Genomic DNA, 13,709 nt, shown 5'->3' on the forward strand with positions numbered 1-13,709 from the left:
GTGTTGTTAATAGAGCTGTTACATCAAGTTTATTTTTTTATGTTCTTTACACACTTTAGGGGGCTACTTTACTGAATGTGAATATAAAAAAAAAATTATCACACAAGTCCTAGCCAGTATCTAAGCATCAGTGAGTAACACGGAGAAGATAGCAGTGCAGATAGTATTCCTGCAGCAGCTGAAATCAGAGGTTCACCTGCATTTGGTTTTCTTTCCTGACCTGTAATTTTCTTACAGATCATTGCTGAGAATTGTGTAACTAATTGCTGCACAGTTCTCTCTCTATGACTGGAAGCTGAACATGTTTATCTTCTCCTGCTGCACTATCTGATTAGTGTTGGGGCAGGAGGAGGCAGAACTGTGCAGCTGCATACTAACTGTGTAGTGTCGGACTGGAGGAGGGAAAACTGTACATCTGCACACTGAGTTGTGTCGGGCAGGAGGAGGGAGAACTGTGCAGCTGCATACAAACTGATTAGTGTTGGGCAGGAGGAGGGCGAACTGTGCATCTGCACACTAAATGAGTAGTGTCAGGCAGGAGGAGGGAGAACTGTGCATCTGCACACTAAATGAGTAGTGTCAGGCAGGAGGAGGGAGAACTGTGCATCTGCACACTAAATGAGTAGTGTCAGGGAGGAGGAGGGAGAACTGTGTATCTGCATATTTTTTAGTGAAGTGTTTTATGATCACTTATCCCAATCATTAATGAAGTGATCAAACTTATCCATCACTTGACTACAGAATAGAATCATGGAGTTAAACCATTGTGTTGTTCCATTGGATAGTTGGGAACCATTGCATTTCTGTAGTGCTTTAGTAGATATAAGAAACCGTGCACACAAGCAGATATAGCATTATGTTGAGCGGTGCAAGGCACATTATTCTCTATCGTTCTTCAAACTCCTGTGTCATGCTGTCAGGCCTTGCTGTAGACTTATTGGTGTATCCGTTTTTCCTAGAGTAGATCTTCCAATAATAATTGCATTACACAGGTGTGAGTACATTGTAGCCAGCACAAGGGTACAATTATATATTGCAAGCTTAGAGATCCCTATGCCCCTTGTCCTTAGCGATGTGAGAGGATTGCCTTATCTTTGTTTTTTGTTTTTTTTTAAAGATCTTTCATTTAGATCTTTATTTATAAACTTCACAAGTGGTTGAAAGCTTTTTTCCACCAGAATCGCCAATCCTCAGAATTCACTGTAAACTCATGTAGTCGCTTGTGTTTAGCTTCGCAGGATGTAAATAGTGCAATCTGTTTCCTGCCTCACGTCTCTGCGCTGGGGACTGTCCTGTCACATTACCCCGGGCGCTTTTAATCTTTTACCTTGTGTTTTCCTGTTACCAAACAACTTGAAACACTAAGTGATCATCATCTGCTGAGGAAAAGAGCCAAATATGCCCCATTATCTTTCTCCCCATTACAGAGGTTGTCCACTACTTTAGCAATGATGGCTTCTACTTAGGATGGGCCATCAATGTCTGATCAGCCCCGGTTCAATTCCCGACACCCCCACCGATCAATTCTCTGCGCCACAGCTGGCAACCGAAAATGCTCACTTACGGAGCTACTCAGTCTTCCCATAGTAGCCGCGGCCAGGTACTGCACATCAGACTCCTATAGATTTGAATGGGAGGCGGATGTACAGTACCCAGCCGCAGCCGCTATCCGAAGACGGAGCAGCTCCAGAACTGGACATTTCCAGACGCCTACTGCCACCACCAGCAGCTGATCGGCGGGTGTGCAGTATGTCTGCACCCTGCTGATCGGACATCGATGACCTATCCCAAGGATAGACCATCGATGTTAAACTAGTGGATAACCTCTTTTACTTTGAATAGGCACTCCATTATCTGAGCGTCTAAATATCTTGATTTCCAGTCTCTCTTTGCCCCCGTATCGCCGCCTCTCTTTGCCCCCGTATCGCCGCCTCTCTTTGCCCCCGTATCGCCGCCTCTCTTTGCCCCCGTATCGCCGCCTCTCTTTGCCCCCGTATCGCCGCCTCTCTTTGCCCCCGTATCGCCGCCTCTTTGCCCCCGTATCGCCGCCTCTCTTTGCCCCCGTATCGCCGCCTCTCTTTGCCCCCGTATCTCCGCCTCTCTTTGCCCCCGTATCGCCGTCTCTCTCTGCCCCCGTATCGCCGACTCTCTCTGCCCCCGTATCGCCGACTCTCTCTGCCCCCGTATCGCCGTCTCTCTCTGCTCCCGTATCGCCGTCTCTCTCTGCCCCCGTATCGCCGTCTCTCTCTGCCCCCGTATCGCCGTCTCTCTCTGCCCCCGTATCGCCGTCTCTCTGCCCCCGTATCGCCGTCTCTCTGTGCCGCCTTATTCCCCATCTCTCTCTGCCCCCTTATTCGCCGTCTCTCTCTGCCCCCTTATTCGCCGTCTCTCTCTGCCCCCTTATTCTCCGTCTCTCTCTGCCCCCTTATTCGCCGTCTCTCTCTGCCCCCTTATTCGCCGTCTCTCTCTACCCCCTTATTCGCCATCTCTCTTCCCTCTTATCGCCATCTCTCTATGCCCTCTTATCGCCATCTCTCTGCCCTCTTATCGCCATCTCTCTGCCCTCTTATCGCCATCTCTCTGCCCTCTTATCGCCATCTCTCTGCCCTCTTATCGCCATCTCTCTGCCCTCTTATCGCCATCTCTCTGCCCTCTTATCGCCATCTCTCTGCCCTCTTATCGCCATCTCTCTGCCCTCTTATCGCCATCTCTCTGCCCTCTTATCGCCATCTCTCTGCCCTCTTATCGCCATCTCTCTGCCCTCTTATCGCCATCTCTATGCCCTCTTATCGCCATTTCTCTATGCCCTCTTATCGCCATCTCTCTATGCCCTCTTATCGCCATCTCTCTATGCCCTCTTATCGCCATCTCTCTATGCCCTCTTATCGCCATCTCTCTATGCCCTCTTATCGCCATCTCTCTGCCCCCTTATTCGCCATCTCTCTCTGCCCCCTTATTCGCCATCTCTCTCTGCCCCCTTATTCGCCATCTCTCTCTGCCCCCTTATTCGCCATCTCTCTCTGCCCCCTTATTCGCCATCTCTCTCTGCCCCCTTATTCGCCATCTCTCTCTGCCCCCTTATTCGCCATCTCTCTCTGCCCCCTTATTCGCCATCTCTCTCTGCCCCCTTATTCGCCATGTCTCTCTCTGCCCCCTTAATCGCCATCTCTCTCTCTGCCCCCTTATTCGCCATCTCTCTCTGCCCCCTTATTCGCCATCTCTCTCTGCCCCCTTATTCGCCATCTCTCTCTGCCCCCTTATTCGCCATCTCTCTCCCTGCCCCCTTATTCGCCATCTCTCTCTCTGCCCCCTTATTCGCCATCTCTCTCTCTGCCCCCTTATTCGCCATCTCTCTCTCTGCCCCCTTATTCGCCATCTCTCTCTCTGCCCCCTTATTCGCCATCTCTCTCTCTGCCCCCTTATTCGCCATCTCTCTCTGCCCCCTTATTCGCCATCTCTCTCTGCCCCCTTATTCGCCATCTCTCTCTGCCCCCTTATTCGCCATCTCTCTCTGCCCCCTTATTCGCCATCTCTCTCTCTGCCCCCTTATTCGCCATCTCTCTCTCTGCCCCCTTATTAGCCATCTCTCTCTGCCCCCTTATTCGCCATCTCTCTCTGCCCCCTTATTCGCCATCTCTCTCTGCCCCCTTATTCGCCATCTCTCTCTCTGCCCCCTTATTCGCCATCTCTCTCTCTGCCCCCTTATTAGCCATCTCTCTCTGCCCCCTTATTCGCCATCTCTCTCTCTGCCCCCTTATTCGCCATCTCTCTCTCTGCCCCCTTATTCGCCATCTCTCTCTCTGCCCCCTTATTCGCCATCTCTCTCTGCCCTCTTATTAGCCATCTCTCTCTGCCCCCTTATTCGCCATCTCTCTCTGCCCCCTTATTCGCCATCTCTCTCTGCCCCCTTATTCGCCATCTCTCTCTGCCCCCTTATTCGCCATCTCTCTCTGCCCCCTTATTCGCCATCTCTCTCTCTGCCCCCTTATTCGCCATCTCTCTCTCTGCCCCCTTATTAGCCATCTCTCTCTGCCCCCTTATTCGCCATCTCTCTCTGCCCCCTTATTCGCCATCTCTCTCTGCCCCCTTATTCGCCATCTCTCTCTGCCCCCTTATTCGCCATCTCTCTCTGCCCCCTTATTCGCCATCTCTCTCTGCCCCCTTATTCGCCATCTCTCTCTCTGCCCCCTTATTCGCCATCTCTCTCTCTGCCCCCTTATTCGCCATCTCTCTCTCTGCCCCCTTATTAGCCATCTCTCTCTGCCCCCTTATTCGCCATCTCTCTCTGCCCCCTTATTCGCCATCTCTCTCTCTGCCCCCTTATTCGCCATCTCTCTCTCTGCCCCCTTATTAGCCATCTCTCTCTGCCCCCTTATTCGCCATCTCTCTCTCTGCCCCCTTATTCGCCATCTCTCTCTCTGCCCCCTTATTCGCCATCTCTCTCTCTGCCCCCTTATTCGCCATCTCTCTCTCTGCCCCCTTATTAGCCATCTCTCTCTGCCCCCTTATTCGCCATCTCTCTCTGCCCCCTTATTCGCCATCTCTCTCTGCCCCCTTATTCGCCATCTCTCTCTGCCCCCTTATTCGCCATCTCTCTCTGCCCCCTTATTCGCCATCTCTCTCTGCCCCCTTATTCGCCATCTCTCTCTGCCCCCTTATTCGCCATCTCTCTCTGCCCCCTTATTCGCCATCTCTCTCTCTGCCCCCTTATTCGCCATCTCTCTCTCTGCCCCCTTATTCGCCATCTCTCTCTGCCCCCTTATGGGAGGATGGAGGGTGACATGATTTGGTTGTGCGGTGCCAGCTGCTGACAATATGCGGCTGTTGTTTAGCGGAAACTCATGAATATTCCGCTCAAATGAAGTCAAGGCTGCAACTGGCAAGTGGTTGCTCGTTGGCTACAGCCGGTGTGTGACACAAGTATCACGTCTCTACAGGAACAGCGGCACCATCATCGCTGCAGCGGCACTGCCGCAGGAGGGGAGTATGCACTGGTATTTAATAAGAGGTCCTCAAACGTTTAAGCTGGGGCACTTGAGTAGTGGACAACCCTTCAATTGCGTATATCACCTGTACGTTAGGGAGATCCTCTCCAGGTGTATGGGATTGGTCATATTAATTAGAGGGAGACCCTGATGTGTTCAAACTGCACAAACTTTCATTTTTTTTTATAACCCTTTACTTTTAATCCTAAAAGGCTTCACTGTAATGAAGGGGAGTTGAGGGACACTTCTGCGCTGATGGCGTATTACGGCTTATGCTAAGACATTTCTATTATTCCCTTAGGAAAGCGCTTGGTTCCTTAATTGCATGGATCACTTTAACCATGAGCTCATCTCGTTTTGTGGTAGGACAGGTTACCATGCCAATTGTATATTTTTTTTCCTACTATGTTTTTCACTACTTGTGCTATTTAATATTTGCTTCCACACTCAAATCTGAGGTTTGGTACATCTATAACCATCTTGTAATAAAAAAATTATTTTTTTAATTCTTTTTTTATTTATTTCAGTCCAAAATTGTTCACTGATCAGATCCTTAGTATTAGTTGTTATTTCTCCCTGTATTCTCTGCATAGACTTCGATTTGATTATAACATGTTGACTCCCTGCAGCCACCACTAGGGGGAGCTTTCTGCATACTTTTATGTGGCATGGATTTTCTACCGTTCGCATTGCAAAAATATTATTTGGGGTAATCCAAAGTACATCAGTCATGGAACGAGAGCACTTTAAAAATGGTAATCTGGTTACAAGAAAGTATCATCTATATATGAAATAGGTGAGAACTTTTACATCTGTGTTCTGACCGCTGAAATCCCGCCCCCCCTCTCCAGCTGACAGAATGGGGCACTTTTGATTATTTTTTTGCTTAATTTTATACTTTATCCACTTACACAGCTAAAGTCCTTTTAATCCATAGGCAATTGAAGTAGATAAGCAACCAATTATCAGATTTCCTCAATTATTAGTTGTTTATGGAAAAGTATAGAAGTCACTTGGATATGTAAATGAGCGTCAGGAAAGTTCTTTTTTTTTTTCCCTTTTCCCCCTACTCCTATTTCACCCACTAGTAGACAACCAAAAACTTAGATAAAACTTAAATTAAACTGAAAATATACTCGCCCTCGCTATTTGTTGTCTGCAGTATTTTCTGTATGATCCTGAAAGTCCATCTGTGTGTACATTGGTCGGCATTACGGCATTAGACCTCCACCGATCATTCGTTTATTAGCCCGTTTGCTCAGGTCGACCATGCATTAAATGCGCACAGGACAAGCAGTAGTATATTGTTCTATGCGCAAAAACTGCCGTAATGCTCAGAAGCTTGAAGTGCTGCTGAGAGTAATGATGTCTTAACACTAGAAGTCCCAGAGAGGGGTCATTTAACATTTCTACCATTGGAACCCTATGTAGCTCGAAATTCCTAGGACTTCTAGTGTTTTAAGCAAGCCAAAAGAACAAAAGATCATTTTGCTTGTTCATTGGGTAACCTGTCTACACTGCATTACTATCGGGAAAGGAGCGTTCCTAGGGTGACCCAGTCACACGTGCAGTGTGAATGCAACTTTAGTCAGTAGAAGTCTTTCAGGGAACAAAGGGGTTAATCTCCTGCCGGTGGTTGACTGAAGTTACGCCCCTTTAGTATAGAGGTTAGGGCCTAATTTTGTCCCTAAGCTGACCAAGTAGAGGGGGGAGGTTTCTGCTGCAGGCAGTTGTCTTACAGCCACACAGATGTCACTGAAGAGAAAGAGTAGGGGCAAGGTTAGCTGCTAAGACAAAACGTCTTTATATGTTGCTTAGTCTTAATTGTAAGACAAGATTGTGGAGGTAATTTTAAAAAGACTTGTCACCAGGTCAGAAATCATTATTTTTGTTCTTATCCTATTCCCACAGATACCGAGTGTTCGTGTTTTTTTTTTGTTTTTTTTCAACCCAGCTTGCAGTTCCAAAGATATGGCCTTTTGTATTTGGGCGCGGTTCAAAGGGTAATTAAGTAGAACAGCCTAAATACATGCCCCAGAGGATCCACTGAGCCACGCCCCAGAGGATCCAGTGAGCCAAGCATCAAATAAAAAGGCCCGTATCTCTGGAATCATATGGCAGATTTAAAAATAAATGCTTAAGAGTAGCAGGGATAAAAAAAAATGGTCATTTGTGACCTGATGATATGTCTTCTTTACAGGAGACATTTTCGGGATGTTTACTTTTTTGTTCATCTTTTTGGCTTGGTGATCCTCTAAAGGGAACCTGTCACCAGGTCTTTCCCTTATGAGTTGCAGCTAGCACCGGTAAACCCTTATATACAGCATTCTAGAATACAGTATATAAGAACCCAGGTCGCTCTGTATAACGTAAAAAATATCTTCTTTTTTTTTTTTTTTTTATACTCAGCTGGGGGAGACGATCAGGTCGGGCGTCGCTGGTCTTGGGTCCGGCGGCGCCTCTATCCTGTGCAGTCGCCGTCCTCCTTCTCAGCCCTGTGTGGATGACGTAGGACTCCATTGTGCTCCTGCGCACTTTGATTTGCCCAAAATGTTGTAGTGTGCGGACGCTCTTTCACCTTTCCTCGCGCCTGCACACTCAGGGCAGATCGAAGTGCGCATGCGCAGGAATGCAATGGCGGACTCTGTGTGGATGACGTAGGAAGCGTCATCCACACGGGGCTGAGAAGGACGGGATCACAGAAAATGGAGGAGGCGCCGGACCCCAGAGCAGAGACACACATCAAACCAGACCGCCCCCTAGCTGAGTATTATAATGGTGATTTTTTTTTTTTTTACATTCTACAGAGCGGCCTGCGCTCTTATATACAGTATTCTGGAATGCTGTATATAAGGGATCTCTGGTGGTGGCCGCAGCTCATAAGGGAAAAACCTGATGATAGATTCCTTTTTAAATACTACAAAAGAGTCTCTTTCTGGATTATTGGATCCTTTTTATACAGGAATTTAATCTCTATCCCTCAGATACAATTTAACAGTTTGTGTTTCTCTGATTCTCATTTTCCTTGTGTGAATGTGTTAAGATTTCATTCTCAAATGAAGTTAACCCCAACCGACCCAGACTTGCCGCTTTATTGTAAGCTTTCATCTGTTTGGTGTCCTGCGATGATTTCCAATGTCTAGCGTAATTATTTTCATTCCTATAAGAACTTTAAACAAGGGGCCTTTTGCATATCACTCATCTTCCTTTAATTTCAGCATTGTAGTGACCCCCTAACCTACTCTTCTTTTTCGCTATTTTCTGAAGATTAGCTCTTTTGTCAAGCTCATATTACCAATTGTTCCCTTGATCTTCCAGCGTCGTCTTTACCGTATATAAGCCCCTTCTGTCTTCCATCAATCACTATCTGATTATGCCGAATTCCTGCATGTCCTCTGTCGTTGGTTCACTTTTTTTTTTTCTACTTATTTTTTTTTTTTACATTATGTAATTGAATTTTATTTTTCGTATTGCTGTTTATAGCACGGGTCGTACTTGGAAATCCAGATGTGACATTCAGTGGATGGATATTTATATGTAGGACGTGCCGGCTCATGTGCAGACACGCGAACGTTGAGGGCATCAATCAGCAGGTCTCCTGAAGACTGCTAACTACAGCTCTACAGATATATTTCTTTTTAGGGTACTTTCACACTTGCGTTCAGCGCAGTCCGTCACTATGGAGAATAGCGCAGTCCGTTAACGCACTGCGGTATTCTCCATAGACTTGTATGGACGACGCACTGTAACGTAAGTGTCAGCGTAGCATCCGCTGGACAACGCAGCGTCATTATTTTGACGCGTCGGGCGGAAGGAACGCAGCATGTAACGTTTTTTGAGCAGCGCAATCCGTAGCATTTCACTGCGCATGCTCTTTTTTTTTTCTTTTTTTTTTTATAAATCACATAAACTTTATTTTGTCTCTCGGTGGCCGAACGTTCAGCTGAGCGCCCAGCAGCCGGCATGTGAGAGCTTTCAGCTGAGCGCCCGGCCGCTGGCATGTGAGAGCGTTCAGCTGAGCGCCCGGCCGCCGGCATGTGAGAGCGCTCAGCTGAGCGCCCGGCCTCCGGCATGTGAGAGCGCTCAGCTGAGCGCCCGGCCTCCGGCATGTGAGAGCGCTCAGCTGAGCGCCCGGCCTCCGGCATGTGAGAGCGCTCAGCTGAGCGCCCGGCCTCCGGCATGTGAGAGCGCTCAGCTGAGCGCCCGGCCGCCGGCATGTGAGAGCGATCAGCTGAGCGCCCGGCCGCCGGCATGTGAGAGCGACCTGCTGAGTGCCCGGCCACCGGGTGATCAGCTGATCATTCACAATAGTCTGCTGCCGGTAAAACTGTAAAGAAGAAAAGAAAAAATTTTAACAAAAAGCTTTCCGTTGTTTTATACGATCCGTTCCATCCGTTGTGCCATTATATGCTACTCATCCGTTGCATCCGTCACACAACGCAATGCAACGGATGCCGTTCAACGCAAGTGTGAAACTAGCCTTAGGAGTAAGGCCATTCCCTAAAATAAAATGTTAAGGTCTCTCCCCGAATTTTGACAGTCCCACCTCATAGATTGACTATCACACTAACAGCAGATAACTGTATCAAAAAGTATGTCCTCCCCCCACAGATCACTCCAAAGTGCTGGCCTGTGATCATCTCCCTTCTGTGTAAGCTGCTGCCTGTTGTCAAGTGTAATCCATCTCCAGCAGCATACAGGAAATGGGGGTTGGGCTCTATTTTTTATTTTTTTGGTCCTGCCTAGAGAAATATCAGACTTGGCCTCCAGTACACAACTGGAAATCCTAGACAATAGCAGGAGCAATGCCTGTTAGGAAATTAGGTAAGAAAGTTCCAGAACCTATAGTGCTGGCAGAATTCCACCGAATCAAAATCTGTACAGTAGCTGCGATTCAGTTGGCTGAACCCAATCCAGTAATTTGTGTCATTTGAATGGGAGCCCTGGGCATTGCCTCATTCCTAAAGGCATCTGCAGCTTGCCTTTTGACTAACAAGCCTGGCACGACGACATATGGGCATCAAGACACAAAGATGTTGCACTATAGCGGCTAAACGAAATAGGAGTCAGAAGTGCTGTCAGGTAAGAGGCGGTTCACGTGGTGCCAATTCACACCTGCCCGGTTGACCGGGTCCAGTGAATTGATTCGCACCAACTCTAGTGACAAATTACAGACGGTTCCTGGCCATATAAGACTGGTATCTTCACCAAAGGCCGCTTTACCTTTTGTTTTGGGTGATGAGGTAAGCGGAGCCATGCTTTTCCACAGGCTTTGTGTGTGACAGGGCAGGTAAAGGACTCTACATCTGCGGACATACTGTTCATGTCCCTTGACCGCTGCAGCCAAACACAGGCCTCAGTGTACAGGTGACCGAAGATGAGATTGCACTTTTTCCTATCCAGACACAAATGACCGCTGTGTCCTGTGTTCGGTCTATGGTGGGCTACAGCAGATGAGTGCCTGATTTTATTAATTTGCTACCATCACTCCCATCAGTAAATTTAATGCAAAGACAGGACAACCCCTTTAAAAAAAAAAAAAATCAGTGGCTACCTACAGCCACCAATAGAGGGCGCTCACTGCATTCAGTTTATGCATTCTGTGATGAGAAAGTGACCAATTGCTTAAAGGGGTTGCAACAAGTTTGGAAGTTATCCTGTCAGTAGACTGGCTGCTACCTTATTGACAGCAGTAGAAGTATTTGTGCAAAGGCCCTTATGCATGGATAGGAGGAAGTGAGCATTGATAACGCCTATTGTGATTGGTGGTTTCTGTGTTAACTACTATATATAGAGGGTTATCAGTCATTGTACAGGAGGGGGAAGAGGTGAGCTGTGACATCACCTATTGTGAATGATGGATGCCATGTTATCTACTGTATATAGAGGAGGTATCCGTCATTGTACAGGAGGAGGAGGAGGTGAGCTTTGACTTCGCCTATTGTTTGTAGTGGATACCGTATTCTCAACTTTACTATACAGTAATCAGTCGTACAGGAGGAGGTGAGCTGTGAAGTTACCTATTGTAAATGGTGCATCTTGTGTTATCTACTCTATATAGAGGAGTTATCGGTCATTGTACAGGAGGAGGAGGTGAGCTCTGACATTATCTACTGTAAATGGTGGATCCTGTGTTATCTACTCTATATAGAGGAATTATTGGTCATTGTACAGGAGGAGGAGGTGGGCTGTGACAGCACTTATTGTGAGTGGTGGATACCGGTTTATCTACTATATATAGAGGTTTATAAATCATTGTAGAGGAGGGGAGGAGGTGAGCTGTGACATCAGCTATTGTGAATGTTGGCTCCTGTCTTATTTCCTGTATATATAAGTGTTATCTGCCATTGTACAGGAGGATGTGAGCTGTGACATCTATTGTGAATGGTGGATCCTGTGTTATATACTGTATTTAGAAGTGGTACCTGAAATTGTTGCCCTGACTGTGAAAAACGACACTGTTGAAAAGTCTTCTATTCAGAACATGAACGATAAGTCTAGTATTTAAAAAATTTATCGAAACATTTTCATTTATTAAAAAAAATGTAAACAAATGTTTAACATAAAAAATGGATTCAGAAATATTTAATTATAATAAAAGCATAGCATAGAGAGTCTTATATATTGTATGAAATTAGAGCTTTTGTAAATAACTCCGCTTTTTGGATGTATCGGAGTATGGTATGTTCGTGTTTGCAAAATAATATGTGCTGTTTTGGTGCTTATACATGTCCATATATATAGGGGCGTCGTGTGTGTGTGTGATATATATAAATTTAATTTTATTTTTTTTCCCCAAATCTGCATGAGACTGGAAGCGGGATGAATGTGCGTGTGGGCTGCATGTTCTTTTGTGTGTTATATCACCTACAAAATCTTTCTTACCAATTATCTGATAGCATGTTCCCTTTAAACTCAATAAAACATTGTTGTGAGCTCCCTCTAGTGGAGACTGTAGGATGGAGAAATGTATCTTTTACTAACTATATTCTGAAGTGAATCTGCACAGAATAACAGCATTCTTTTTCACTTCCAATTTGGACTCCATTTTAATTTGATATTTATAAAGATATAAAACTTTTGTAGCATTTAATTATGTTTTCTCCCCTGCACTCGTGGACATTTTATATACTGTAAAGTTTGGTTGTTTTTGGCTGAGTAGTAAAAGGGTTGAGTTGCAGTGACTTGCATTATGCGGCATTTACTTTCCTAGCCATTAAAAATCCACAGTAGTTTGGTTATTAAAGCCATATGCCAAAAGTGCATTACACATAGTCCATATGAACCCCCAGCTCAGAGAGCACCGCATACTGCGGAAATCCAGGGCGTGCAATGGGCCTACAATCTACATTATACACAGCTTCATTCTTAAAGTAGATCTGTCACCAGGTTTCACAATGCACACGGCATGTATTATTAAATAGGTGTGTTAGACCTGATGAGACTGATGTGTTTACCATGTGAGAATGGCGATATAATCCTGATGATGTAGAACAAAATGTCTCACGAGTCCAAGTGTATCCATCTCACAGACAGCGGGCTTGGCTGACCTACGTGTCTAAGGGATTTTAGACATTATGTTCTGGACTTTAAAAAAAACCCCATTCATCTGATTTGTGGGAAAACCTGTAGCCATAGGGCATTCATCATTTGCAATATTTGTTTTTTTTTGTGACTTTTTTTTCTGATTTAATGTTTTTGCTGACTTTTTTGTGCAAAATTCATCATTCATTTGGCACACTAGGCTCATTAATTTTGCTCAAAAAACAAAAATGCTGTTTTATTTTATCTTTATTTATTGAGCAAATACTAAATATTCGGGTTATTTGTACCGAATACCTAGTACCATTCCAGTATTCGTCACGGATAACGAACCTAATGCAAGTCAATGGGAAACCCAAATATGTTTCTGAGAATTCTTCAAGAAAAATGCTCGAGTTCCCCATTCACTTGCATTAGACTCGTTACTCGTGACGAATACTGAATAGTACTAGGTATCCGGTACGACTATACCGAACCCCGATATTTAGTATTTGCTCATCACATCACTATCTTTAGGATTTTTTTGTGCTAAAATCCATATATGTTCCTTTTTAAAATGTCACAAAGATTTGTGCAAGAATTTTACACCTACCTAAAATTGCTCCAGGAATATACTAGAATACAGTTGCAACAAATTTTGCAACTTTCCAAAATGAAGGCAAAAACGTCTGGGAAACGCAAACCCTGCCCAATGTGTCCAATAAACACAAAGAAAAGAATGAAAACAAAAAACAGGCAAACACATAAAATAGACTAAATGGAAACATGGGGCAAACTAAAAGAAAAATCAAACAATAAAAATACAGACAAAGTGCAAATACAATAATGAATCAGGCCCATAAAGGACACCTCCGCTTTTTTTCACAGTACCGGGACTCCTCGGGGACTTTCAGTTCCCTCGGTTGTGCCTCACAACGTCCTCACAATGATTTGCAGAGTCAGTAAGGCTCTGTGCAGCATCCAACCCTACGAGGAAGGTTCCATGTAACTATACATTGAATATGGGCAGGCTCCTCTCCCCCGATCATTGCCCTCTGTAAAGAGTGCAACGATCGGCTGCTGCTTGTTCGTCAGTCGATCAAATCTTTTAAGTGGGTCATTGTTGGCAGCAGCAGGGACGTGTTAACAACCTCCCGATTGGGGATCATTTGGCCATAATATTTGCTTAAAAAATAAATAAAT

At 45.5% G+C, this 13,709-nt stretch overlaps 1 protein-coding gene across 1 annotated transcript in view; it reads left to right on the forward strand.

The window, feature by feature from the left end:
• The window catches only part of DNAJC1 (DnaJ heat shock protein family (Hsp40) member C1), a 129,032-nt gene that overhangs the window by 86,741 nt on the left and 28,582 nt on the right, over positions 1–13,709 (forward strand). The window lies entirely within an intron of this gene.

This window comes from Anomaloglossus baeobatrachus, chromosome 6 (assembly GCF_048569485.1).
Source record: "Anomaloglossus baeobatrachus isolate aAnoBae1 chromosome 6, aAnoBae1.hap1, whole genome shotgun sequence".
In the NCBI taxonomy this organism is placed as follows: domain Eukaryota; kingdom Metazoa; phylum Chordata; class Amphibia; order Anura; family Aromobatidae; genus Anomaloglossus; species Anomaloglossus baeobatrachus.